The sequence below is a fragment of the Heteronotia binoei genome, chromosome 21 (assembly GCF_032191835.1).
Source record: "Heteronotia binoei isolate CCM8104 ecotype False Entrance Well chromosome 21, APGP_CSIRO_Hbin_v1, whole genome shotgun sequence".
Classification (NCBI taxonomy): domain Eukaryota; kingdom Metazoa; phylum Chordata; class Lepidosauria; order Squamata; family Gekkonidae; genus Heteronotia; species Heteronotia binoei.
The window spans coordinates 167,046,638-167,073,654 of record NC_083243.1 but is presented as its reverse complement, the minus strand read 5'-3'; positions in this window follow the sequence as shown (position 1 = coordinate 167,073,654).

Below are 27,017 nucleotides of genomic sequence, written 5' to 3'. Positions count from 1 at the left end.
CCTGCCTGTATCTCCCTTCTGGCTCCTTACCGGAGTAAGCGTCATGGTCATGGTCGAGCGTGCTGAACTGTCGCCCATTGTGCCAGGAGAAGGAGTCGCCAGCACTGCCCTGGTAGCGCCCCAGACGCAGCCGGTAGGAATCACTTTCAGGCGCCGGGGCAAAAACGTCATAACTAGCTTGTGCCTGTCGCCCGTTCCAGTCTTCCAGAAGCACCCGCAGCATGTACGAGCCCTGGTGAGTCAGCCAGTGGATGTGATCCAGGCTCAGCCAATGCTCTCCGTCCAGATTCCCACGGCGAGTGGAGAAGAGGCCGCCGTGCCGCTGCCGCCTCGCCCGCTCCGCCTCTGGGGGGAAGCAGAGGGGGGGTGCAGGCGGGCCAGGGGCGTGGCGAGCCGCAAGTCCGGGTCCTAGAAGGGCCCGGATTCGCGGCTCGCCATGCTCCTGGCCTGCCTCGCCCTCCCCTGCGCTGCTGCCGTCTCTTGGCTGCTCCTCCAAGATGGGCTCAGCCTGGGCCCATCTCGGAGGAGCAACTGCGGTGGGCGGGGAGGGAGTGGCAGCGGTGCGGCGCAGCGGCCTCCGGGCGACTCGCCATGCTCCCCGGCGCCGTTTCCCTCCTCTCCCCCCGCTTCCATTTTTGGGGCGAGCGGGGGAAGAGGGTGGAAATCCTGGGGTCCCCCGCCAGGGCGGGAGGTTTGGGAAGCCTATCATACTTACAGTCCTGAAGATCTTCCAATTCACATCAGTTCAACATGGCGCGGGATTTTGGCTGGCAGACCAGGCACCTTCTCCCACTGGGGCAGAGAGAGCCGGACTCAATCAAAAATGTGACTGTGGCACCTAGTCCGGATCACCTGCAGTTTCCAAAGAATCTTCAGGGTAGCCCTACGCATAGGGTGCATCAACTTGCAGTTTTCTCTCAAGCTATTGGATATATTTTCAATTTTGCTTGTATAAAACTAAGATATTTATAACTTCTAAATTCCACATATACCTCAAATATTGCAATTTTATTTGTTAAGAAAGCTATAAATTATCCGTTTTATGTTGTTAAAGCAGTAAAATTAATTGTGGTTTGATAAGATAGCAAGTATTGCATGTATTTCACCCCCCCCCCCCCAAATGGTGGTTTAAAAAAAACAGAAAAGAAGTTTTTCTTTTCCCTATGGCTTTAATATTTATGGAAATTTTACATCTCTAGGATTAGGGAAAGGGGAAAGAAATAGTACAGAAGTGATGGCAGAGTTGGAAAAGATAAAAAATAGTTAAGGATTACAGCATGAAAGACCAAATAGAATCAACACACTGTTAGCTGTAATAGCACACAAAGAAAAATTTTCATTGTCAATGATGATAGAATCTTGTTATAGTTTTACACAATATTATTGCCTCTTAATATTTACACAATATTATTGCCTCTTAATATTTACACAATATTATTGCCTATTGGGCAAGGCTACTATTAGAAATATTGGTCTTAAGTGCTTTGGAATCAAAGAGAGTGCCTTGTCTAAAATAATTACTTGAAAAATTGGACTTAATCACACAATTAATTATTTGGACCCACAAAATATACAGGGTGGACATAAAAACCACTATGATGGCATAGTTTGATACACGCGTTACTATCTGGGGTTCACTGAGGAAGAAGTCATCGGAATGAGGGATTATCTAGAATCCTCGTGTGAATGAGGACTTCACATTGGACTTCTCATGGACTTGATGGTTTCCATTTCAGAACTAATAAGTGTGAACTTAGAAATGGACTTTGTGAATTAATTTCTTTGTTTATTGGCCTTTATGTACTCTGCTTGTTGCTTTAATGCTCCATGTTAAGAGGCAATAATATTGTGTAAAACTATAACAAGATTCTGTGATCATTGACATTAATGACAATTTTTTTGTGTGTGCTATTACAGCTAGCAGTGTGTTGATTCTGTTTAGGATTGGAAAAGAGACAGGAAGGAAGGATTCTGTTTAGGGTTGGAAAAGAGGCAGGAAGGAGCAGGGTGAGATGGTGGTGTCATGGGAGAAAGCACAAACAATAAGGGGAGGAGAGAAAAAGTTGTGGCAACAGAAAGATGGAGGGAGGAGAAAGAGATGGCAGGATGATGGGAGTTAACAAGAGGAAGGAAAGCAGATGTCAGTAGATGCATAGTTATTTCCCTCTCCCCACCCCCGAAGCCTCGCAGGTTTCTTTCTTGTCATATATCTACTTTCCAACTTGGTCTAGCACAAAAGTGGCCAAATTCGCTTAACATAAGAGCCACATACAATAAATGTCAGAAGTCTGAGAGCCACAAAATAGGAAGGAAGGAAGGAAGGAAGGAAGGAAAGGAAGGAAGGAAGGAAGGAAGGAAGGAAGGAAGGAAGGAAGGAAGGAAGGAAGGAAGGAAGGAAGGAAGGAAGGAAGGAAGGAAGGAAGGAAGGAAGGAAGGAAGGAAGGAAGGAAGGAAGGAAAATAAGTGGGGAGGGAGAGATGAAAAGAAAGCAACTTTAACTTTAAATGCATTCTCAAAGTCAGCTGACTTGGTGGTGGGGGCTTTGAGAGCACACAATATGTGTGAAAGAGCCACATGTGACTCCCAAGGCACAGTTTGGCCACCCCTGGTCTAGCATATGGATCAAAAAATGGCGGGGCTATTTGCAAATTGAGTAGATGTTTCTGCAAGCCTGGAGGAATCTAAAGTCTATTAAAATGTCTGTGCTTTCATCTCCCCCACACCAGTCAGCTGGTCGATCTTGGAGCAGAATGCAGGCAGAATGTTCTTTCATCTCTATTCTACCTCCTGGCATAGGCAGACAGCTGACCAGGGTGGCTTGTAGTAGGAAGTGTGACCCGTGGAGTTTCCTGTCCATTACTCCCTCCAAGTTGGCCAGTTGATGAGGATGGGGAGAGTCCTGAAGATAAAAATGCATCCAGTCCCCCTTCCTAATTAATTGGTCTGGCCAGCCAGCTGTCACCATGTAGGTAAGGCAAGTTGCTGGCAAGGAGGAGGAAATATAATTTCCAAGGTCTCCTCTCTTGTCTGTTCCCATATTCAAACACATTGGATAATCTAAGTGCAATTGGAGCTGCTATTAGTTCTTTATATACTAGTGATATTACCTATGATTTAATTCATGTGTGCTTAACATAGTACATATATAGCGTGCATTAAATAATTCTGGGTTAAAATGGGGACCCACAAGGATTTGCAGAAGCATCTCATCTCCCTTCCTTCACTGCTTCCTCATTCCCTTCCCTGAAAGCCCTCATTGTTTTCTCATTTTTCCTGCTTCCTTCTCTCATTCCCACCAGCCATCCTACCTTTTATCTGTCCCTCAACTCCTGCTATATTAATTATTTACTTAATTTATACCCCACTTTCTCCCTAGTAGGGACTCAAAGCAGTTTACATTATTCTCTCTCCATTTTATTCTCACAATAAACTTGATAGATTAGGGGGATCGTTTAGAATGGACTGGGAGTGTGTGACTAGTCAAAGGATTTTGTGTGGTGGCTGCTATTAAATAGTAGCAAGCAGCTGGGCCTGCCAGTAGTTGCTGTCAGGCCTAGCCCAAGTGAATTTTCCCTCAAAGTCCTGGAAAGGAACCTGCCTTTGACTGACAGAAGCCAAGGCTGATAATACTGTTGTAGTTGCCTGGCAAGGACCACTGAGGATCATTGCTTAAAGACTTTAAGTTAAAGTTGAAGGTGCTCATTTTTAATTTGTGAGACTTTAACCCCCAATATATCAGGGTTGCCAAATGCTCTTTGTCCCAGAGTGGGGGACTTTCATCCAGAAGTGATGTCATTGTGCGTGGCCACTCTAGGTGTTTCTGGGAAAACTCTATGGTTTTCTCAGATGCTTTAGCCATTTGGGAGGAGAAAGCTTTATGACTCTTATTGTACCATAGAGTTTTCTCTCCCAAATGGCTAGAGTGTCCGGGAAAACCATAGAGTTTCCCCGGAAACGCCTAGAGTGGCCACGTGTGTTGCCGCTGGTGCAATGATGTCACTTCCAGGTGATGTCATTGCACCGGCAACATAGGGGGAGGATCCCTCCGTCGGCCCAATGTGGGCTGGCAGGTTGGGAACCACCTGAGTGGGGGAACCCCTGCCCGGAACAAGGTTTTTTCTGCAAATCTGAAGCTTTTTTTAGGTTTGAAGAAATATGTGTTTTGTCTGTACATGGTTCTAGTCTCTAGATTTAAGAATCTACAGATGGGGACAAGTTGAAATTTAAAATATATATTGTGTTGTACATATACTACTTGACTGTATTATTTTTCTTAAGCTGGCGAATCAGTCAGTGTGAACAAACCATGTTGCCCAACAGACTTGGTGCCAGAATGTCAACCTCTTTTGTGTAAGTGAGCCATGAAAACAGTTGCTATGGAATACACCACATTCTTTTCAGACTTGGGGTGTGCTCTGTTTAATGTGGATCAATGCCCTGTAACATAAACATCAATGAGAACAGCTGGGGGAGGGAACCTTGTGCTTTGCTTTGGCTTCTTACATACAATGCCAAAGAAAAGCTTCAGTGAATAAGAAATATGCTGAATTTGAATATGATAGCTGTTTATTTTCAGTAAGCCTTATAGCAATGGCACATGTTGTCTAACCAGTCTTGGAGGTCTAAAAGCAGTTGATAGGCTTAAGTTGTGCAGTGAGGCAACTAGAAACTTACGGGTGCAAAAAATTGTGGTTTGCTCTCTGTCAATCCATGGCATTTTTTCTGTGTATCTAAAATTTTGGATAAATACCATCGTTCCATTTAATCTACTAAGAGGAAGGGGGGAAGTGAAATGTTGCAGTCCAGTAGGTTGGATCCTGCTATGTGATAATGGGAAGAAAAGTTCACTTAACATAATTCTGTTTCCGCAAGACATTGCGCAAGATCAAGTTCAAAAAATAAAAGACTGTTTGATGCAGTCATTACATTCATGACATTCCAGTATGGAAATACAGCATGCGTTGATTTAAGAAAATAATTTCTGGCGGCAGGGGGTTAATATACCTGTGCTATGACTTGTGCAAGCAGAGATGCAATGTGGGAATACAGTAAAGTTGGCTTGGCTCGAGGACTACTTCCTTTTGTTTCCACTCATTCCGAGTTCTTACGACAGCAAAAATGTTCAAGGGATTTAACCTAGTAAGTTCTCATCTTAAACTAAATAAAGATTTTTTTATAGGTTATAAACAGTGGGATCAGTCAGCAGAATTCACGTGCAAGTTCCACTGATGTAAGCACAGGCTTAACTTTTCTAATGAATACTGCTGGGGGGACTTCAGCGTTCATGCTGATGATGTGGCTTCCTTGTTGGCCTGGTGTCATCGATGGAAGCACTAGGGCTCTCCCAGTTTATATGCAAAAAAATGCTTAAGTTTGGCTGGACTGAGCCCACAGTGTTCATAATCAGTATTTTCAAAGAGTATAAATCTCCCAAGAGGGAGCCAGAGTAGAACTGCCAGCTTTTTTGACAGCTCTCCTGAGCATTAACAGTTGCATGACAGGCAAAGAAAAAAAAGTGAAACATTTCTAGCATTGCATGACCATGATGGAAATTGTTTCACCTGCTACATTTTCCCTTGTCCTGCAGTTGCTGAAGGCAGAGCAGCCCTGCTGGAAAAAAAGTATTGAAAATCCTAGCCAGAATACTGTTGTGTTTAAATTCTACAAGAAGAGAGAAGAATTTGCAGCACGATGATATCTGGAGTAGATAGTACCTGCATAATGTTTAGAATACTGTTAATGCAAAAAAAAAAAAAATGCTGAAGTAAAAATCCTGCTAGTAATATCAGTCTTTCCATCCAAGAAGCCTTGGATAGATCCTGTTTGAAATAGAGGCTTCACTAGGCACTGGGACAAGAACTGTATTTGTAGCTGAGCAGCAGACCTGACTTTGTTTGAGGCAAGACAAAGTGACGTTAAAACTTCATTTTTTTTAAATTTAATTGTATCATATTATTTCCATGTCTTATTTATCATAGAAGTTCAGAGCGAGTTTCTCTAGGGAGGGATATCTGTCAATTAAAGGGAATGGAAGAAGTTGGAGATACGGGAATGCTTGGACTTTTTCCCACTTACGCCCCATCCCAAGAAATGCTGGTTGTGGGCCAAAGGATGTTTATCCTTCTCTGACACTTGTGCTGTGCAATGCCAGATCTATTAATAATAAGACCTTGGTTCTCTGGGATTTTATGGGGGAGCAGGAAATAGACCTGTCTTGTGTGACTGAGACCTGGATACAGGAGGGTGAGACTATTGCCCTGGGTCCTCCATCAGTCTCAAAATAATTGGAGGGGGGGGCTATTGCTTATTCGAGAGTCTTTTTCCTTCAGGATGTTCCCTGTTCCAAAAATCACTGGCACTGAATGTGTTGGCCTGGCCTGGGATGCTGAGGAGAGCTTGGATGTCTGGGTGATGTACCAACTGCTTAATGCCTGTTGGAAGCCATATCAGATTGGACCTTGGAGTACACCAGGCTTCTACTGCTGGGGGGACTTCAGCGTTCATGCTGATGATGTGGCTTCCTTGTTGGCCAGAGACCTGGTGTCATCCATGGAAGCACTAGGGCTCTCCCAGTTTATATCAGCTTACACGCATAAAGCGGATCATAGGTGGGACTTGAGTTTTGTGGCAGGGATAAGTGTTGATTTGGAAGCTGCTGAGCCAGTTCCAATAGTCAGATAATTTTGCTCTGAATGTTTGACTAAGCATGCCTAACCCTCCCTGCTTAGGCAGCGAATGACTTTATGCTCACCCATGGAGCCAAATCTACCCTAAGCAGCTTCAGGAAGCTCTGTGGAATCCAATGCCCCCTGGCACCTCATTAGATGTGCTGGTGAAGGACTGACATTGCCAGTTCTCTAAAGCTATCAATAAGATGACTCCCTGGTGCCCTCTTAGGGCTTGTGCCAGAACGGCCCTGTAGTATAACCTGGAGCTATGGAGGATGAAATGAGAGCTGAGACAGAGTGAAGGTGGTGGTGTACCTATGACGAGGCAACAAGAACATCTTATAGGATCTTTATGAAAGTCTATGAGAAGGCTTTGAAAAAAACTTTCTATGCAGTCTCCACTGCGTCTGTGAGCTCTTGCCCAGCCCAATAATCTAGTATTATTTGGTTAACCATCCTGCCACAGGGCAGATGAAATCATAGGGAGTTGACTATAGGCTGTGAGGCATTCGTGAGTCATTTTGCAGATAAGGTCTTCTCATTCCTCTGGGATTTCGCAGCCACAATTGAAACAGTAAAGAGAACTGGAGGTCCCTTGTCCATCTTCTGGTGCCTGTTTGGACCATTTCACTCGACCCTCTGTGGAGGATATTGAAATTAAATAAGCAGGGTGACAATATACATCCTTGTTGAACTCCTTTTCCTGTTCTAAACCAATTAGTTGTTTCATATCCCGTTCTGACAGTTGCTTCTTAACCCTTATACAGGTTTCTCAGGAGATATGTGAGGTGGTCTGGTACTCCCATCTCTTTAAGGACTTGCCACAGTTTGTTGTGATCCACACAATCAAAGGCTTTAGTGTAGTCAATGAAGCAGAAATAGATATTTTTTCTGGTACTCCCGTACTTTCTCCATAATCCAGCGAATGTTGGCAGTTTGATCTCTAGTTCCTCTACCTCTATGAAACCCAGCTTGAACTTCTGGTAGTTTCCGATCTACATACTGTTGAAGCCTAGCTTGTAGGATCTTTAACATGGCCTTGCTGGCATGTGAAATGAGTGCAATGGTGCGATTGTTTGAACATTCCTTGGCATTACCCTTCTTTGGAATTGGAATATAAACTGATCTTTTCCAATCCTGTGGCCACTGTTGCGTTTTCCAAATTTGTTGACATAATGTGTGCATCACTTTAACAGCATCATCTTTTAGGAGTTTGAATAGCTCAACTGGGATACTTGATCTCTGCTTGCTTTGTTGTTAGTAACGCTTTCTAAGGCCCATTTGACTTCACACTCCAGGATGTCTGGCTCACGGTCAGCGATTTCACTGTCATGGTTGTCAAGGACATTGAGATCCTTCTTGTATAATTCTTCTGTGTATTCTTGCCACCTCTTCTTGATCTCTTCTGCTTCTGTTAGGTCCCTACTGTTTTTGTCCTTTATCATGGCCATCTTTGCACAAAACGTTCCCTTGATTTCTCCAATTTTCTTGAAGAGATCTCTTGTCCTTCCCATTGTATTATTTTCCTCTATTGCTTTGCATTGTTCCTTCATGAAGGCCTCCTTATCTCTCCTTGCTGTTCTCTGAAAATCTGCATTCAGTTGGGTGAATTTTTCCTTTTCACTTTTGCCTTTCACTTGCCTTCTTTCCTCAGCTATTTGTAAAGCCTCATCAGACCGCCACTTTGCTTTCTTGAATTTCTTTTTCTTTGGGATGGTACTGATTGCTGCCTTCTGTACATTGTCATGAACCTCTGTCCATAGTTCTTCCGGCACTCTGTCTATCAACTCTAGTTCCTTAAACCTATTCTTCACCTCCACTGTATATTCATAAGGGATGTGATGAAGGTCAAACCTGAATGGCCTAATGGCTTCCCCAGTTTTCTTCAGTTTAAGCCTGAATTTTGCAGTGAGTAGCTCATGATCTGAGCCGCAGTCTGCTCCAGGTCTTGTTTTTGCTGACTGTAAGGAGCTTCTCCATCTTTGACTGCAGAGTATAATCAGTCTGATTTCTGTGTTGCCCATCAGGTGATGTCCATGTATAGAGTCACGTTTTAGGTTGTTGGAAGGAGGTATTCGCTTTGACCAGTTTGTTCTCTTGACAAAACTCTATTAGTCTTTGGCTGGCTTCATTTTGTCCTCCAAGGCCAAACTTGTCAGTTGTTCCGGTTACCTTTTGACTTCCTGCTTTGGCATTCCAGTCCCCTATGATGAGGAGGACATCTTTTTTTGGTGTTAATTCTAGAAGGTGTTGTAGATCTTCATAGAACTGGTCCACTTCAGCCTCTTCTGCATCAGTGGTTGGGGCATAGACTTGGATTACTGTGATATTGAATGGTTTGCCTTGGATACGGACCAAGATCATTCTATCATTTTTGAGATTGTATCCCATTACTGCCTTCCTCACTCTCTTGTTAACTATAAAGGCCATGCTATTTCTTCTACGGGACTCTTGCCCACAATAATAGATGTAGTGATCCTCTGAGTTAAATTCACCCATTCCCATCCATTTTATAATATATATCATCAAATGTTTACTCTGTCTTGGAAGGTCTGTTGACAATATGTTCAATAAAAATATTTCTGGTTTAAAATGAATATGTAGTTTCAGTATCTTTTGTAGCATTTCATGCACCATAATCCAATATTTTTTCATAACTCCACAAGTCCACCACATATGGGAAAACGTACTCACTTGAGAAATACATTTCCAACATTTATTAAAGACAGTAGAATACATTTTAGACAGTTTATCAGGTGTTATATACCATCTATAAAACATTTTATAATTTTTTTAAAGGTAACCCACTCTAGTAAGTTTTTCTCATCTAGAAGTTTCATTTGTAGAAGCATTGAGATGATTTTTTTTATTAGATGTTGATGCGGTTCTAAGATTATCTTATCAAATCCGTGTTGTTCAGTAGCAAACCCTATTACTTTATATTTAGCATATCTTGATTCTAATTGGAGTCTTGTCCACCAATCAAAAGCAACACTACAAGCTGCTAGGTCTTCTTGTATTTCAGTTCATCACTATTGTTCAATAGTTCCTCATAGGTAAGTATGTTCTGGGACAATAATTTTGGTTGGATAAAAGCTTCAATTGGTGAAACCCATCTTGGAATTTTGGTATAAATGTTGGGTTTTAACCAAGACCATACCTGGTATAAGGACCTTCTTAATAAATGAATATTAAAATGTTTGTAAGTATCTATTTTCTGGTACCATAGGTATGAATGCCAACCCTTTACAAGATCATGCCCTTCTAACATGAGCAATCTCTTACTTTTCAATATTATTCAATCGCTCACCCAGTCTGGAAGTGCAAAACCAGCCCTTGCTTTAGAGCCTTGTAATGCCAAGCTTTATTCTTGTCTTTTTATTCTGCCAGATGAATCTAGTAGTTAGTTTGTTTAACTTTTGGGAAAACACTTTAGGTAGTACTATAGGAATGGTTTGGAAGAGAAATAATATCCTTGGCAGCCCCAGAAGATCTTGACTGGGTTCTGAAGGCTGTGACTGGGTGGCTCACACAGAGTCGATTAAAACTTAATCCATCTAAGGTGGAGGTCCTATGTCTGAGCTGGGGTGGGGTTGGTTCTGGAATCAGGCCCCCAACCCTCGATGGGATACCATTAGTGCCAGTGCTGAGGGTTAGAAACCTTGGAGCGATCTTGGATGCCTTGCTCTCTAAGTAGGCCCAGGTCACAGCAGTTGCCAGGTCTGCCTTTAACCATCTTTGACAGGTCAAGCAGCTGATTCCTTATCTCTCTGCTCAGAATCTCACTACAGCATCATATGCAACGGTCACCTCCAGGCTAGATTACTGCAATTCACTCTATGCAGGCTTGCCCTTGAATCTGATCTGGAAACTCCAGCAGGCGCAAAATGTGGTGGGACACCTGCTGACTGCAATGCATGTATGGGCACGTATCCAGCCAGTGCTCTGCCGGTTGCCCTGGCTGCCAGTTGAGTACCGGATTCGTTTCAAGGTGATGGTATTAACCTTTAAAGTCCTTAATGCCCTGGGACCAGCATATCTAAGGACTCCCTTTCCCCATATACCCCCTGGAGAACTTTCACCTTGCTGAGCAACATCTTCTGGTTGTCCCTGGCCCAAAGGATGTCTGCTTAGTCTCAACTAGGGCCAGGGCTTTTTCCGTTCTGTCCTCTGCCTGGCGGAACAAGATCTCACTAGAGGTCCAGGCCCTGCAGCGCCTGCTGCAATTCCACAGGGCCTGTAAAACAGAGCTGTTCTGTCAGGCATTTAGTGGAGGTGGTGAACATCACTGCACACTGATATTGCCTCCCTGTCACATGCTGGCCCACTTTGGAGTAGTGATTACGTATGATTACTATCTTCTATTGTTATTGTTCAGCTAGAGACCAGGATTTTGAAATGGTTGCCATCTGAATTTTAATTAGTCAATTGGTTTGTTTGGTGTTATGTTTGAGTTAGCTGTTTTAGAAATTATGTATTTTGTTTTATTCTTGATGTGACCCACCCTGAGCCCATCTGGGAAGGGTGGGATAGAAGTGTAAAGTAATACATACATTCAGGGTTTTTCGGTGGGAGGGGGAAATCCCAGCAGGAACTCATTTGCATATTAGGCCACACACTCTGATGCCAAGCCAGCTGGAACTGCATTCCTGTGCGTTCCTATTTTTTAAAAAGCCCTACATACGTACGTACAGACATATAAGAGGTCCTCCATTCTACAAGCATCAGAGCAGATACTTGTGAGATTGAAGGGAAAGGAATGGAATTCTTATTTATATCAAGTGGCTTCTGAAATAATTTCCTGGATCCTAGTGGTTCCAGGATACAGGTTTTCAGAAAGAGCTTGATTAATCATCTCTTTTGCTGCCTGCTGGAGGAATTCATCTTCTAAACTGGTTTTTCCTTGCTGTTACTTAATTGGCCTTTGCATATACCATCTTCCTTTAGTCACCAATACCAAAATATGTATCAACTAGAGAATAGTCTTTGCAGAAATCCAAACATAGCTGAAACCAAAACCTGTTGCTCTGACATATAAAAAGTAAACTTCCCACTCAGTGTCTTCCAAATCCCCTCAAGTAAAACCTCTGAAAAAATCATCCATTTACTCAGCAGCACATTCCTCAGATTTACAGACATTATATCTCTTCTGCTCATTGTCAATGTTATGTTTACAGATATTTTTTCTGGGATCATACATGTACCAAGCAATTTATGCAAAAGTTCCAAAATGTCTGATCTGTCTGTCCATCCATCCATCATCTATCCGTCCGTCCGTCCATCCTTCCTTCCTTCCTTAGCAGTGCAATCCTAAGCAGGTCTACTCAGAATTCTACTAAAGTCTGCTCAATGGGACTTACTCCCAGGAAAGTGTTTTTAGGATTGCACTGTAGGTGACCTTAGAACATAGTTTATACAGAATTACAGATAATTATTTGTGTGTGTAGTGTAAGCAGATCTCTTCTCAGCATGCCACGTTTCTTAGGTGCTCTCCTTTACAGGCTACCCTCTGGGAAAGGATCCTGATTGTGTTTGAACAAGTAGTGGGCCCAGTCACCCTGCTGCAGACTGCTCCGGTCCCAGCAGCTTCCCAGTGGTCTGACAATGGAAACAGTGGCCGTTTTCGCACTTAGAGTTTGCTCCCCTTATTCCGTGGCGCAATTATGTCCGGATCATTTTTCTCGTTTTCCCACTAGTGACTCTTTGCGTAGTCGCCTTCCCTGAAGCCCCGGCTCAAATCGTTTTCCCACTGGCATCGACTTGAGTTCGATGCCCTGTCAATCATTTTTTTTTTAAGCGCAAGTCTGGTTGCGTAATGACGTACTAACGTACTAACGTAACATCGAGCAGGCACAGCTGTTCCCTCCCCTTCTTTTCGTGGACAAACCGCATCACGTGTGCTGCTGCTGCTTATGGATTGGCTGCAGCTGTAGAATCCTCCACAGCCCTTTATGTATTAACAGAAGCATTATGTATTAACAGTCTATTTTCTAACCGAGCGGAATGTAGCCAGGGAGAAGAATGCAGGACTCCAACTTCCCATTTTATACATGGCGATTTTGTGCAGGTCCAGAAATCCTGGTGGCACAGCTGAGGGAGGCATTCCCTTTTTAAAACACACACACATGAACGCACAACTTTATTAGAAAACAATCTTCCTGGAACGTACAGTATCGTTTGTCCCCCTCCGCGCAACGCTAGACACAGCCATACATTCATAGAAACCCGCTTCCGCACATGCACATCGCTAGTTGGTGGGAAACTGCAAACATGCAGATGCACAAAGAGGTGCTGCATGCTTGACGTCCCAACTTCACCCAGCAACTGGGCATGTGTGCATGCAGATAAAATGGAGGAGGAAGTCCCGGGGCCTTAGTTCTGATGTCTCTTCATGTGCAGGGCCAAGTGGTCAGATCGAGAGAAGCTGCGATTGCACACAGCACACTGGAAAGGCTTGGCTCCGGTGTGCTTCCTGTAGTGGCGAGTCAGCTCATCGGAGCGAGCGAATCTCCACTCACATCCTTCCCAGGCGCTCTCCTCCCCCGGCTCCAGGCGGCGGCTTGAGTTCCCCGGGGCCGCCGAAGAGCGCGGCCTCCCGGGCCCCCAGAACTGGCTTGAGCTGGGCGAAGATGGGCTCCTCTGGCCCCAGGCGGGCGCTCATGCTCAGCACCCGGGTGGCCATGCGAGCCACAAAGAGCGGCAGGCAGCAAGAGCCTCGCCCGGGCCCGTCGCAGCTCACGAGCCGCGTCCTCCTCCTCCGACAGCTGCGCCTTCGCGCATGAGGCTGCCCTCCACCTGGCCCGGCACGTCCCTCCTGCCGCACACATGAACGCTTTGGCCCGCACCGGCACTAGATTCCACCCCCCCAACAATGGTCATTTTCGCATTATCGAGATAACGCAACAGCGAAATAACGCAACTAAAGTCAATAATAATTAAAAAAAATTCTAACGAAACCAATTGAAGTGGCAATTGAGGCTATTCCAGGAGGGTTTTTTTTTTTTATTATTTGTTAATTTCGAAATATCGCTAGTACGCAAAACTGTGAAGTTTAAAAAAAAATGGCTGTGCCGGCACTTTGGGGAAGCGCCGCGAAAGGCTGATGATTGGCCAAGGGGGTGGATGGGGTGGGAGGACGGAAAGGGAGAGGGTGCCGCCCACACAGCAGTCGATCCGGCGTGGATGGATTTCCCACTGCAAAGTCCGCGGAGTGGATCCGGTGTGGATCCGGAGGTTTTCAAAAACTCCGGCAGCATGCTGAAAAACATACTCCGGTGTAAAACCCCTGAAGCGCCGGAGCAAAGCGCGGCGCCGGAGCAACAGGTGCGAAATCCAGGAAAAGATCCGGAGGTAAATGGGGCGCTACGCCGGAGCAAAGGCTAGTGTGAAAACGGCCAGTATTTCAAGGCAATAGCTTTCCTCCACGTGTATCTTATTAAGGGAAGAGAAAGAATAAGCTGCAGCCACAGTAAAGAGATCAAAGCATTGGTGGTGTGGGCTCAGCCATCTTCTTTGATAATGAGCAGGAGGGACCTGCTATGGTTCTTTCCAGTATTCCACCAACGCTGTTGTCAACAGTTTCACCAAAGTCAGAACTGATTTTAGAAGCTATTGTCTGTGAGGAGTCTGTTATCTTTGTCTCCCATTGTGGAAACTTCCCCAATATCCATTTCTTCAGCATCAGAAGGATAGATCAATCAGCGCTTTTGGCTGCCGGCTCTGATGTCTTGCTAATATAAGGATCAGCCACCATCACCTCATCATCAAAGGTCCTCCAAGACCTCTTCTGATGATTTGTGGTCATAATTTTACTGTTCTTGGTCTCACGGTTGAGGCTACCATAGGGATCTAGCCAATCTCACTGCAATATCTAAACTATTATTAGGAGATTGGCTATCTGTGCTATTGTTTCTGGGAATGGTGTCCTCCTCATTATCCCTGACACTACACTGCTTCCCTTGGATGGGGGTATCTTGTGCCAAGGATCAGATATAACCCCCCAGAATTTTCCTGCAGACTTCTGCGGCTTTGAATGTCAGTCCTTCATCTTTGGTATAAAGACTTCTGGGATTGTGTCCCAACTGCATGTTTATGGTATTTTAAAGTGTAAATATCTTTGTTTTCTATAAGCAAACCACGAATATACCTAATACTAAAGTGAGAGAGAGAGAACTCAGAAAAACTGGGGTGGGGTGGGAGCCATCAGAATTTCATGCTATACACTTTGAATAAAACTTGTGTGATGCAGAGAGACCACAAAGTAGTAAAAAACAGGTTGTTTGCCTATAACTGCTGTTCTTTCAGTGATCATCTGTGCATTTACATGATCCACCCACCTTCCCCACAGCAGCTGCCTCTAATTTGCTGTAGCAAAGGCTGATTCTACACTGAGCAGAAGATTCTCTCTCAGTGCGCATTTAAGTGTTCATCTACATTTCATACTGCCACCAGGTCTGTCTTGCTTCGCATTTTCCGAAGTTGTTTACATTCATTTTCTTAAATTGGCACCGAAAGCGATTTCATCCCAGAGTTGCCCCTCACTTTACAAGAGTACTTTTAAACAGGGGTTTTCCTGATCATCCGGATCTAAATTCGTAATTGTAGAACTTTCCCTCTGAATTTTCAAACTGCTCCCCAAAGCCTCGTCCATCATTTGCTTGCAAGAGCACTGATTCCGGAAGTTGCTATGTGCGTTGCTTAGAGGCGCAACAGTGTGTGTTCTTCTTGGGCTTCCCTCGCAAGAGAGGCTCGACTTGGAGAAGAACATGACCCACCTGGCTGCTCTCACCTTCAGCGTGAAAGCAGGCAGGCAGCACGTTGGCATGGCTTCTCTGAGCTTGACTCGGAAGAGAACACCTCTGCAGTGTGCTCTCAGAGGTGCTCCATGCCTCTGAGAGTGCACTGAGTAGTCCTGGCTCAGCTGGAGCCTGCCCAGCCCTCCTTCCATGCCATATAGCCTTTTGTCCCCATGGGCGGGAGTGTGGGGGGGCAGGGGCAGGTGGGGGGCACGGGGCAGATGCTGACTTGGAGTGCCCAAGGCCCTAGCACTGAGCCTGCCTGGATCCTGGGCAGGCAAAAGAGAAGGCAGCCTCTGAGTGGCAGAGAGGCTGTTTTCACCTGTTGCTCCCTTCACCTGCCTGGGCAGGTGAAAGAGGTGGTGTGCTGCAGAAATGTGCACACTTCTCGGGGGGGGGGGGTTCCTTGCCTGGGGCAGCAGGACGCATGGCTGATGCGTCGGAGTAGGCAAGGTAGGTAATGGCCTGGAGCTCCACCTAGCCTATGGGGTACCCCCTCCCCTCCACTCTTGGCTGAGAGCAGCTGGACAGTAAATCAGTGGATACTCTCCACTGAGACCAGCTTTCCTCTCAAGGGAAGCTGGGCTCAGAGGAGAATGTGTTCCACCCGGTTGCTCTCATCTTGAAAACAAGAGCAGCCGAGCGGGGCGCATTCTTCTTGGAGGAGAAGAGTGCGCCCAGCCCTGCTCGGATACTCTCGCCTTCAGACGAGAGCAGCCAAGCGAAGTGCCTTCTTCTCCTCTGAGCTCGGCTTCCCTTGTAAGGAGAAAGAGATGATGTACAGCAGCAATGTGTAGATTTGGGGTCCTTGCCTGAAGTGGCATTTCTCCCCTGCTCAAGGTTCTTGGTGGCTCTGCCAACTTCTCCACTCCCCTCCTGAAATAAAAGCCCAGTTCCAATCAGACCCAAAGCAAAACCATTTTGAGTGGTTGGGAGCGTGTGTGTGACAGCAGTGCCTTGATGGAGGTTTCAATCCCCCTCCCACCCCACCCCCCATGACTAGGGAATCTCGAGAGACAGCCTCTGGGAGGGGCGAGTGCCTGCAGGCCTTCTGCCTTCTTTTTCAAATAGATGTAAAACTCTGCAAAAGATGAGGAGCAGATTTTTAAATGTTTTAAAGTCTTATGTGCTGGGAGGAATGACTCTTCCCCTTTAGACAGGTATAATCCAGGCAGCATCTTTGAGGGGAAAGGATTTTTTATGCCTAAAGAATAGCTCTGGAAGCTAACAAATTGAAGATCTGCTCAGGTTCAAAGTCCACAAGTGTGAATGAACAGATGACCATTCAAATATCAACAATTACAGGGAAACAACCTGTTTTTACTTTCACCTTGGTAAGTACTATCATTCTGCTATTAATTTTACTTATTTTATATACTCAAATAATTATATGCTGTTTTTCTCATCAACCAGAGGACATTTACATTCAAGCATGTAGACTCTGCTGGTTAACTCCAAACCCAGCAATCTCTAAAACATCCAGGGCTTTATTTTGAGCAGGAATGCAGTTCCGGCTGGCTTGGTGTCAGGGGGTGTGGCCTAACATGCAAATATGTTCCTGCTGGGCTTTTTCTACAAAAAAAGCCCTGTACAAAACAATGGTGCTATCAGAGGGCATAGCCTAATATGCAAATGAGTTCCTGCTGGGCTTTTTCTACATCTATTTAATAATCTCAAGAACCTTTATTAATACACCAATGATATTACTCCAGCAGAAACCAAAACCAGGTTTCTGTGTCAAAGCCTGTAGTAATCTGTAAACTTTTGGACCAAAAGAGGTATCTCCCCGCCTCCATTTCTCAATCCTTACCAAGGAAAAGCCATAGCCTTTTCAGAAGTCACATGCCTTTGAACCAATCATAAATCTCTAGAACTCTCTTCTCAATTTCTCCCCACAAGGTGTCTTTTCAATTTTGCAGTTTCCTCATCAGGAATATTATATTGATGCATGTACTACCAGGTACACAAGGCTCACAGGCCTTACTATGACTCAAGTGAAAGAGTGTTGAAAAAACCTAATGTTTGTTTATTCATGATTTAACATATTTTATACCACATTCCCATCTCGTCAATATCTACAAGGTGGTGAACATAAAACCATTTAAACCAGGGTTTCCCAGACTCTCCCTCCCCCCATGGCCCAGTTATTTTTTCACTTCTCATTCGTGGCCCACTAAAATTTGGGGGTGGAGCCAGGAGCCAGGAAATGATGTACAAACAAGCCGAAAACTCTTGTAATATTTTGTTTAGGAACGGTAGTAGAATAGTGGGATGTTGCAATGCAATTTTAAAAATAAACCATCAAGAAAAAGCACAAGGATCACACAGTAGAAAGCTAAAAATATAAAATGCTCTCAACCCGGGAAAACATGAAATGGCAAGGCATTTCAAGCTTCTCCCCCCCCCCCCCGGGTCTACTCAGATTAGCAATGGCAAGGAAGGAAGGAGACAGGGGGAAAGACAGAGAGAGAGAGAGAGAGGAAGGAAGGAAGACAGGGGAAAAAACTGGCAGAGAGAGAGAGAAAGACAGGGGAAAAGACTGGCAGAGAGAGAGAGAAAGACAGGGGGAAAGACTGACACAGAGAGAAAACAGGAGAAAGACTGACTGACAGAAAGAGACAAAGAAAGGAAAACATGAAATGGCAGCCTGGGAAAACATGAAATGACAGGGCATTTCAAGCTTCTTTCCTACCCCCCACCCCTGCTCTACTCAGATTAGCAATGGCAAGGAAGGGAGGGAAGAGGGAGACAGGGGAAAAGACTGACTGACAGAAACAGAGAGGAAGGGGAGTAGGAAATAAAGCAAGCAGGGAAAAAGAAAGAAAGACTGACTGACTGAAAAAGAAGACAGACAGAAAGAAAGAATGAATGAAAGGGAGGGAGGGGGAGAGAGATGGAAACAAATAGAGAAAAAAAGAAGAAATAGGAAGGAAGGAAAAGGGAGGAAAGGAGTGAAAGAAAGGAGGGACAAAAGGAAGAAAGAAAAGAAAGGAAAAGAAAAGAAAAGAGCAACTCACCTTTTAAACTGCTGACTCTCGCCACGCAGCTGACTCTCGCAGCACAAGCAGGGCTGGGTCCCCTGATCTCAGCTGGCCAGGGGGAAGTCAGGCCTAGTTCCCCCCCTCGCCTCCTCCTCCCTCCCTTCCTCACCCCAGGTAAGTTTCAGGCTGGTTAAGGCGCCTCTCCCCCACCCACCCGATCGCATGTGGAGTTGATCCTGCCTGGTAGCCATGATCAAAGGTAGAATCTGTAAGGTTCTATCAATGTCCTGGTTTCTAGGAAGCATTAAATTAAATGGAAGAATCATCAAAAATCTCATGGTGGATGGTTTCCCATGCATGTTCAGGAGCAATGACCCTCATATTAAAAGTATACATTTTGGATTTTCCTATCTTGTATTACGCAAAATAGGAATAGTAAAATTAATAAATATAACAGTTTATTATATATCCATTAGCTAGACCCTTATAGAAATACCATTAATGAGCAGATTGGTTGATTTTGCCATAACATTCTCTATGGAAATAAGGGTTAACTTCACTAGCTGTGACTTCTTACCTCTTAATACAATAATGGTTATGCATTCTATAAAAATGTCAGATCTGTAATTATACATCTCAATCATTTAAATATTTTACATGTAGCTGGAATACATCATATTCTTGCACATAAACACTTAATACATTTTAGTCCGTAGATGGACAGTATCTGCACAGTATTCTGTTGCGTTTGTTTCTTTTCCGCATTTCATAAGCACATTTGTAATGGTATTAATCAGTTCAGTAGCATTTCCATAAAGTTAAAAGAGTCAAGTGGGAGTCAGAGGAATACTCCTACTGCATGAAGAAGTGACCAATGTGTTACGTATCAGGAGGAATTAATTTTTTCCTTCCCCTAAAAAAAACTCTTTCAGTGTTATGTTTATATTTATACTGCAGCGCATTTAGATCGGGTATGTGGGTGTGGGTGTATATTCTGTCTTCCTGCTGTTATTTCCAAAGGTGAGAAGAAAATGGAATTTAAGAATTTTCTAGGCCCTTAGCAATAAGCTTTTAAGCTGATTAAAGCAAGCTATACTAATGGGCACAACAAATAGCTTGGCAATCCCCAGGTCCCAGTGGGGGTTCTTCCGCTTTACCAGGCTCCTTCCCGCCCCCAGTCAGCTGGCTGGTGGGGGGAAGCCCCACTCCCAGAGGACCATGTGCCTTTCCACCTCTGAAGGCTTCAGTCTCCGATTGAAAGGCTTCCTCTTGGGATGGTGTGTCTGTGTTACTTGGAAGAAGTTGGCAGCAACTCATGAGTAGATAGGCCAATCCCTTAATTCAGAGTCACCAGAAAGGGGAGGGGGAGGGAAACGTCTGCTGAGCACTTCATTATTCCCTATGTGGAGATCGATTCTCATAGGGTATAATGGAGAATTGATCTGGAGGTTTTGGGGGCTCTGGGGGAGCTGTTTTTTGAGGTAGAGGCACCAAATTTTCAGTATAGTATCTAGTGCCTCTCCCCAAAGGACCCCCCAAGTTTCAAAACGATTGGACCAGGGGGTCCAATTCTATGAGCCCCAAAAGAAGGTGCCCCTATCCTTCATTATTTCCTATGGAAGGAAGACATTTAAAAAGGTGTGCTGTCCCTTTAAATGTGAGGGCCAGAACTCCCTTGGAGCTCAATTATGCTTGTCACACCCTTGTTCCTGGCTCCACCCTCAGTGTTTCCTGGCTCCACCCCCAAAGTCTCCTGGCCCCACCCCCAAAGTCCCCAGATATTTCTTGAATTGGACTTGGCAACCCTAACAGCAAAGCTTGCAGTTGTTTCATAAAATAGGTTTATTTTGCATTTGGGGTTAAGGGTGGGAATAGGCACCCTCTTCCTCAGGTGTAAGTGAAAGGATGGGTGACATCTGTGAATGGAAAGCCTTGAATTTGAACCTTGTTCCTAATGATCATGTTTCTGTTCTCATGATGTGAACTGTGTTTTAGTTTTGTCGTGGGCTATGCTGCTCTACTGAACAAGGTAACATATAGTGAAATCCCATGCAAAATCACTGGACTAATTCTGAATAAGATTGGGCTGTAAATGAAGTACGAGAGACTACACTTTAAAAGTAAATATGTTTCAGTTCACTTTGGATTTTTGCAAATCCTGTGTAAAACCACAAGTTTTTCCTACACAAATATATTTTGCAATTGTAAAACATTTTTTTTATTTATGCCATGCAAAGATGAGGCAGCCTCCACCAGACATGAGGAGTCATTCCTAAATAATAACATAAGGTTACGAACTTGTTCCAACTCAGATTGAAAGAATGCGTTATTAGCCTGAGAATAATTCCAAATGGATAGTTGTGTTAATATTTAGGAGCAGCATATAACAGGAGTCCAGTGAGATGCTGGAGACAGTGACCTTACAGAGATAGTAATCAATCCACTTAATCCTCATCCACTCTGAGTAAACTGATTACTCTTTTGAATTGATTTTATTTTAAATTGAGCCATCTTTATAACATTCCTCCTCCTCTCTTGCCATTTCTGTTGTTAATATAAATGCATTAGCCTAATGGATATAAACGTAATACATCTGAAAGAGTGAGTTCTGCCTCACAAAAGTTTATGCTTGAATATCTTATTTCTCTCCAAGGTGCCACTGGATTCCCAAGGAATTAGACCAAGGAATACTTTTTTTTAACCATAATCTACAATCTAGTTGAAGTCCTGAGGAATCAGACAATGGTATGCATAAATCGGGAGCCATATTTGTAGACATCCACAAGTCGCTCTTAAAGCATGGGTAACGCAGCCCTGTCCAGCAAGCAATATTCTTCTGCGTGTCTGTGACCTAGTTGTTGCCTTGCTTTGAATCTTATAAGAGAGGGAGAGGAGAAAGAACTAAGCAAGCATTCTTGATGGAAACTGTGGGTGGAGGAAGGCGAAAGGATCATATGGGTTGCTACAAGAAGTACCGCATTTTTCGGTCCATAAGACGCTCCGGACCATAGGACGCAGCTTCCTCCTGGAGGGCGATCCACTGCCCCCGCCTCCGATCCCGGCGCTTCCCCCGCACCTGCCTGCCTGGCTCCAGCTCTGCTTCCAGCAAGCGCTGGGATTGCTCCACGCTGCCCCCACCGCAAACCCAGCACTCCGTGCCTGTCTGCCTGGCTCCAGCTCTGATGCTTAAAGCAAGCGCCGGGATCGGAGGGCGGAGGGAGCGATCCTGGCGCTTGCTGTAAGCGTCAGAGCTGGAGCCAGGCAGACAGGCACGGAGGAAGCACGCTGCCCCCTCCGCAGTCGGCGCTCGCAAAGTGCTGGTTTGCGGTGGGGGCAGCGTGGAGCGATCCCAGCGCTTGCTGGAAGCAGAGCTGGAGCCAGGCAGGCAGGCGCGGGGGAAGCGCCGGAATCGGAGGCGGAGGCAGTGGATCGCCCCCCTCCCCCCGGAGGAAGGTACGTCCTATCATCCCTTCGCTCCATAAGACGCACATACTTTCCCCCCACTTTTTTGGGGGGGGGAGTGCGTCTTATGGTCCGAAAAATACGGTATTTCATTTTGTTGAAGAATGACTATTTAGTCTCATTGTGCTTGCAAAAAATATATATCCACAGGATGGTACAGTAACACTTTCTGCAAAGCCTACCTATGTAATTTTTGAGGGAGATGTCTATCTCTTGAAGCATGTTCCTTGTGTACACTTTCAAGTGTTAGCATTTAAACACATACCTATTATTTGTATCTGCAAGTTTTTTGTGGGCAGGTTATGGTATGATCTCTTATTATGAAGTGTGGGAATTGTTTTCAGGAGGAGGGTAAGATAGAAGATATGTCACCATGGCTTATGGTTTATTAAATTTATATCCTGCCCTCCCCACCAAAGCAGGCTCAGGGCAGCTCACAACCGATAACTCACAATAAAACAGTTCAACCTCATTAATTACATCATAGTTAAGATAAAAATTAAAACATTAAAACAGTTAGGTGCTAATATCATTTGATGTCATTTCATTTCCTATGGCATTCTATAATTAGATATCTTATTTGTTTGCACTTGTATCCCGCCCTTCCTATAATTCCCTACTACTATATTGGTACTTCAGAATCAATTGAAGGCTAGCCAGGCCTTCAATTGTTGTCTTGCAGGCCTTGCAGAACTGGTCCCAAAAGGCCCTAACCTCCTCTGACAACTGGTTCCACCATTAGTGAGCAGCAATCGAGAAGGCCCTCTCTCTGGTGGATTTCAATCTTGCCTCCCTTGGCCCGGGGATCACTAATAGATTTTGAGTTCCAGATCTAAGTACCCTCTGGGGAACGTGTGAGGAGAGATGGTCCCTAAGGTAAACAGTCCTTCAGTCGTACAGGACTTTAAAGGTAATAACCAGCACCTTGTAGTGAATCAGGTATACTATTGGCAGCCAGTGCAGCTCCCGCAGCCCCGACTGTATGTGCTTCCACCTGGGGAGCTCCAATAACAGCCTGGCTGCTGTAATCTGCACTAGCTGTAGTTTCCGGATTCGAGACAGGGGCAGCCCCATATAGAAGGCATTACAGTAGTCCAAATAACTGTGTGTGTATGTACATATTGTGTCCACATTCTTCAGGGATGGGGCTTTGAAGTTAAAAGCATTTTAGCATTTTCTTCTTTGAAACTATAAGCCAGCAATTATATTTGGCCTTTGTGTGTTGAAACATATAGACGGCGATGTGTTAGTGTGACCAACGATTCTCTGTAGTTCACTGGGTCTTAGAGTCAAGATGAAGATAGAAACATGCAGCAGAAGGTATCTAAGTAATTATATTTTCTTTGAAACAGATATCTGGCCTTGTAATTTAGGACTTCTAAACAGATATAATAAACACATATTGCTGTGACCTGGATAGCCCAGGATAGCCTGATCTCTGTAGATCTTGGCTGCTAAGACATGTCAGCCCTAGTTAGTGTGCTATAGAAAGAAATACCAGGTTTGCTACACAGAGGTAGACAATGGCAAACCACCTCTGAACATCTCTTATCTGAAAAACCCTGTGGATCACCATAAATTAATTGTGGCTTGATGGCAGACACAAACAAACAAGCTCATGGATAGGTGGCTTGTTTCCTAGATTACTTGATACTTGCCATTCTGCTATGTAGGTTGGCAGATTTGGAAGAACCCTTAATAGTAAGGGATACATAGCCCTAAATTATATAAGACTAGCGGTTCATTGAGCAAACTCGTTTCCCAAAACACCCAGTAATACAGCATATAGCAATGGGTCACCCAGTAATAGGTCTTGAAAGCTTTGTGGAGTTAGGGGGGTTGGGGGATTGTGTAATTTGGAAAAACACTTGAATCTCATTTCTAGCTCAAGAGATAGATGCAATAGGTAGGACCTGAGCACAGAAAAAAATCAATTAATTAACAATTAGGAAATCAATGATAGAGAGTGATTTTGCTAGCAGCAGCATCAAATTTCACAGCCTCCAGGTCTTTAAGTCTGGATGGTTCAACATTATTTCCTTTTTATCATTGGAATTTTGTCCATTTGGTATATCAGCTATAGGAAAACTTTCATAAAAAATACCTAGTAAGCTTCTGACTAGACAGAGTTTTGATTTTTGAAGTCCTTACTTCCACAATTAAAATGTTACTTTCAAGCCAGTTCCACACTAGACCTTTAATCCTGGTTCAGTCCTATCCCCAAACTGATTTTCTATACTAGAATCATAAACTCATAGAGTTGGTTTCTATGATTCCATGATTCAAGTGTAGGTTTAGGGACAGGACTGAACCAGGATTAAAGGTCCAGTGCAGAATTTGTTTGTAAAATGATGAATTCTCTTTATTTTCCTCTCCCACCTGTTGCTCTGTGAGAGATTGTTACTCCAGCTGTAGAGAAGGACAGTGAGACTGAGGGGAAAGTAGGGGGACATTTCCCCCAAACTAATCAGTCAGAGCAGGCTTTAAATCTATTTAAAACACATGTATTTATTTCAATTTTACCCTGCATTTTTGTCCAGTGGAGCCTTAAAACGGCACACATCATTCTCTTCTCCATTTTCTCCTCACAGTAACCCTCTGAGGCTGAGTGTGCATGACTCTCTGAAGGTTACTCAGCAAGATTCCAGAAGGGTTTCAAACCCAAATCCTAGAAGATACTAACTTCTACACCGCACTGACTCTGCCCATATTGAGCTTCTTTCCCCTAACATGTTGTTGTGCATTATAGAAAACTTTCAGGCCCTGTGGGAAAGAGCTTATTTCCAAAGAAGAAGGGGATATACCGCATGTTACTCTTTTTGAACGTATTTATTTGTAGCCTGTCTTTCTCACTTAAACTCAAGGCAGATCACATGATATAAACAATGAATTTAGACAGCATAAAACATCCAGTGGGACAGTGCAATAGGATTAGAATTACAGAAATTAGAAAAACAATGCAAGAGAAAAAGGTATTGCATATTATGTGTCATATAACGGAAAAAATCGATGTGGAAAAATAGAAAACAATGCTCTAAGACAGGGGTGTCGAACTCATTTGTTATGAGGGCCGGATCTGACATAAATGAGACCTTGTTGGGCCAGACCATGTCAATTTGGATCGAGCCGTGTCAGGCCGGGCCATGTGTGTACCTATTTAAGACTAGGTAACAGATATATAAATTTTATAAAGAACACAGACAAACACAAATATATATTTTTAAAAAACTTAAAACATGCTTAAAACACTAGCACTCGTTGGTCTTAAAGATGCTTTCTTTGTATCTCTCCCATGGGATCCAGGGAACTGGGCAAAGAAAGCTCTGGCTCTTTCCTTCCTTCCCCAGGGGAGGGGGGAGAGGCTCAGCCAATAGAAGGAAGAGGCTTGGCTCAGTAGCTCTGCTGTGCAATTGAGAGAGCCTAACAAAGCAAGCTATTCCTCCCCAAGGGAGGAGCCTCAGCCGATGAAAAAATAGAGGTAGCTCCTGTGCAATTGAGCAAGCCTTGCAAAGCAAGCTGTTATGCAGAAGAAAGCAAGAGAGAGGGAGAAGGAAGCAGATGACAGCCAGTTCCTCGGGGGCCTGATACCAGCCCTCCGGGGGCTGAAATGCATATTCGAAACCCGTGCTCTTAGAGCAAACTAAAACATAAAATAAACACGAAAACAGATTATGGTCCATTTCCTTTTATTTTTATTTATTTATTTATTCGGGATTTATATCCCGCCCTTCCCACGAATGGCTTTTTATAAAAAAGCATCCTCCTGACACATTATAAAAAAGCATCCTCCTGACACATCCGCCCCAGGGAACCTAGATCGAGCTTTGCAGGCTGTAGCGACGTGGCTCAGATTGAGTGGGCTGAAGTTGAATCCAGCGAAGACAGAGGTCCTTTGTGTGGGCCGCGGCGCCCGGGGAGGGGAAATAGCTCTCCCAACTTTCGACGGCGCACCATTGAAACCAGCACGCCACGTAAAGAGTTTGGGTGTTTTACTGGAGCCTTCATTATCAGTGGAGGCCCAGATAGCAGCCACTGCCAAGTCAGCATTCTTCCATCTGAAGCGGGCAAGGCAGTTGGCCCCCTTCCTGGAACATCGCGACCTCGCAACAGTGATCCATGCAACGGTCACCTCAAGATTGGACTACTGTAATACCCTCTACTTGGGGCTACCTCTGTGCCGGACCCGGAAGTTGCAGCTGGTGCAGAACGCGTCGGCCAGGCTACTATTGGGGCTCTCGAAATGGGAGCACATACGGCCGGGGCTGCGCGGACTGCACTGGCTGCCAATTACCTACCGAGTCCAGTACAAAGTGTTGGTTATTACCTTTAAAGCCCTATATGGCCGAGGACCAGCCTACCTAAGGGACCGTCTCTCCCCATATGAACCCCAGAGGGCACTGTGGTCAGTGGGTAAAAACAAAATGACCATCCCTGGGCCAAGAGAGGCCAAACTCCAAAACACCAGAGCACGGGCCTTTTCAGTTGCGGCTCCTGCACTGTGGAACCAGCTTCCGGAGGAAGTGCGGGCCCTGCGGAACCTCGACCAGTTCCGCAGGGCCTGCAAAACCGCCCTTTTTAGACAAGCCTATAACAATATCGACTGCTGAGTTGCTAGGAACAAAGAACCGCCATCTATAATATTATTTAAACTGGCAGAACCAGCGCCAGAACAGTTTTATTGCTGCCAGACATATATAATGTAACTTAAACTATGTATTTTAACTTAACTAACTGGTTTTTATATGTTTAATTTTAATTGTTAAATTCAATGTTTTTACCTATTATGTTAATGTTGAATTGTTGTTAGCCGCCCTGAGCCGCCTAGGCGGGGAGGGCGGGATATAAATTAAAAAATCTATTATTTCATACTACAGCCCTATGTCTTTTGGAAAAATGCCTTCTTGAATTGTTCTGTTTTACACAGTTTGTAGATTGACAGTAGACATGGGCATGAATTGGGAAAATGGAGGTTCGTTGGAGGTTCATGGTTTGGGTTTTTCACAAACCTCCACTGAACTCCTCCATCGGACGAACCAGTTTGTGGTTTGCCCAGTTCATTCCATCCCTGGTGAGCTCCAAAAGCATTTAAATGCCTTTGGAGCTCACTTTCC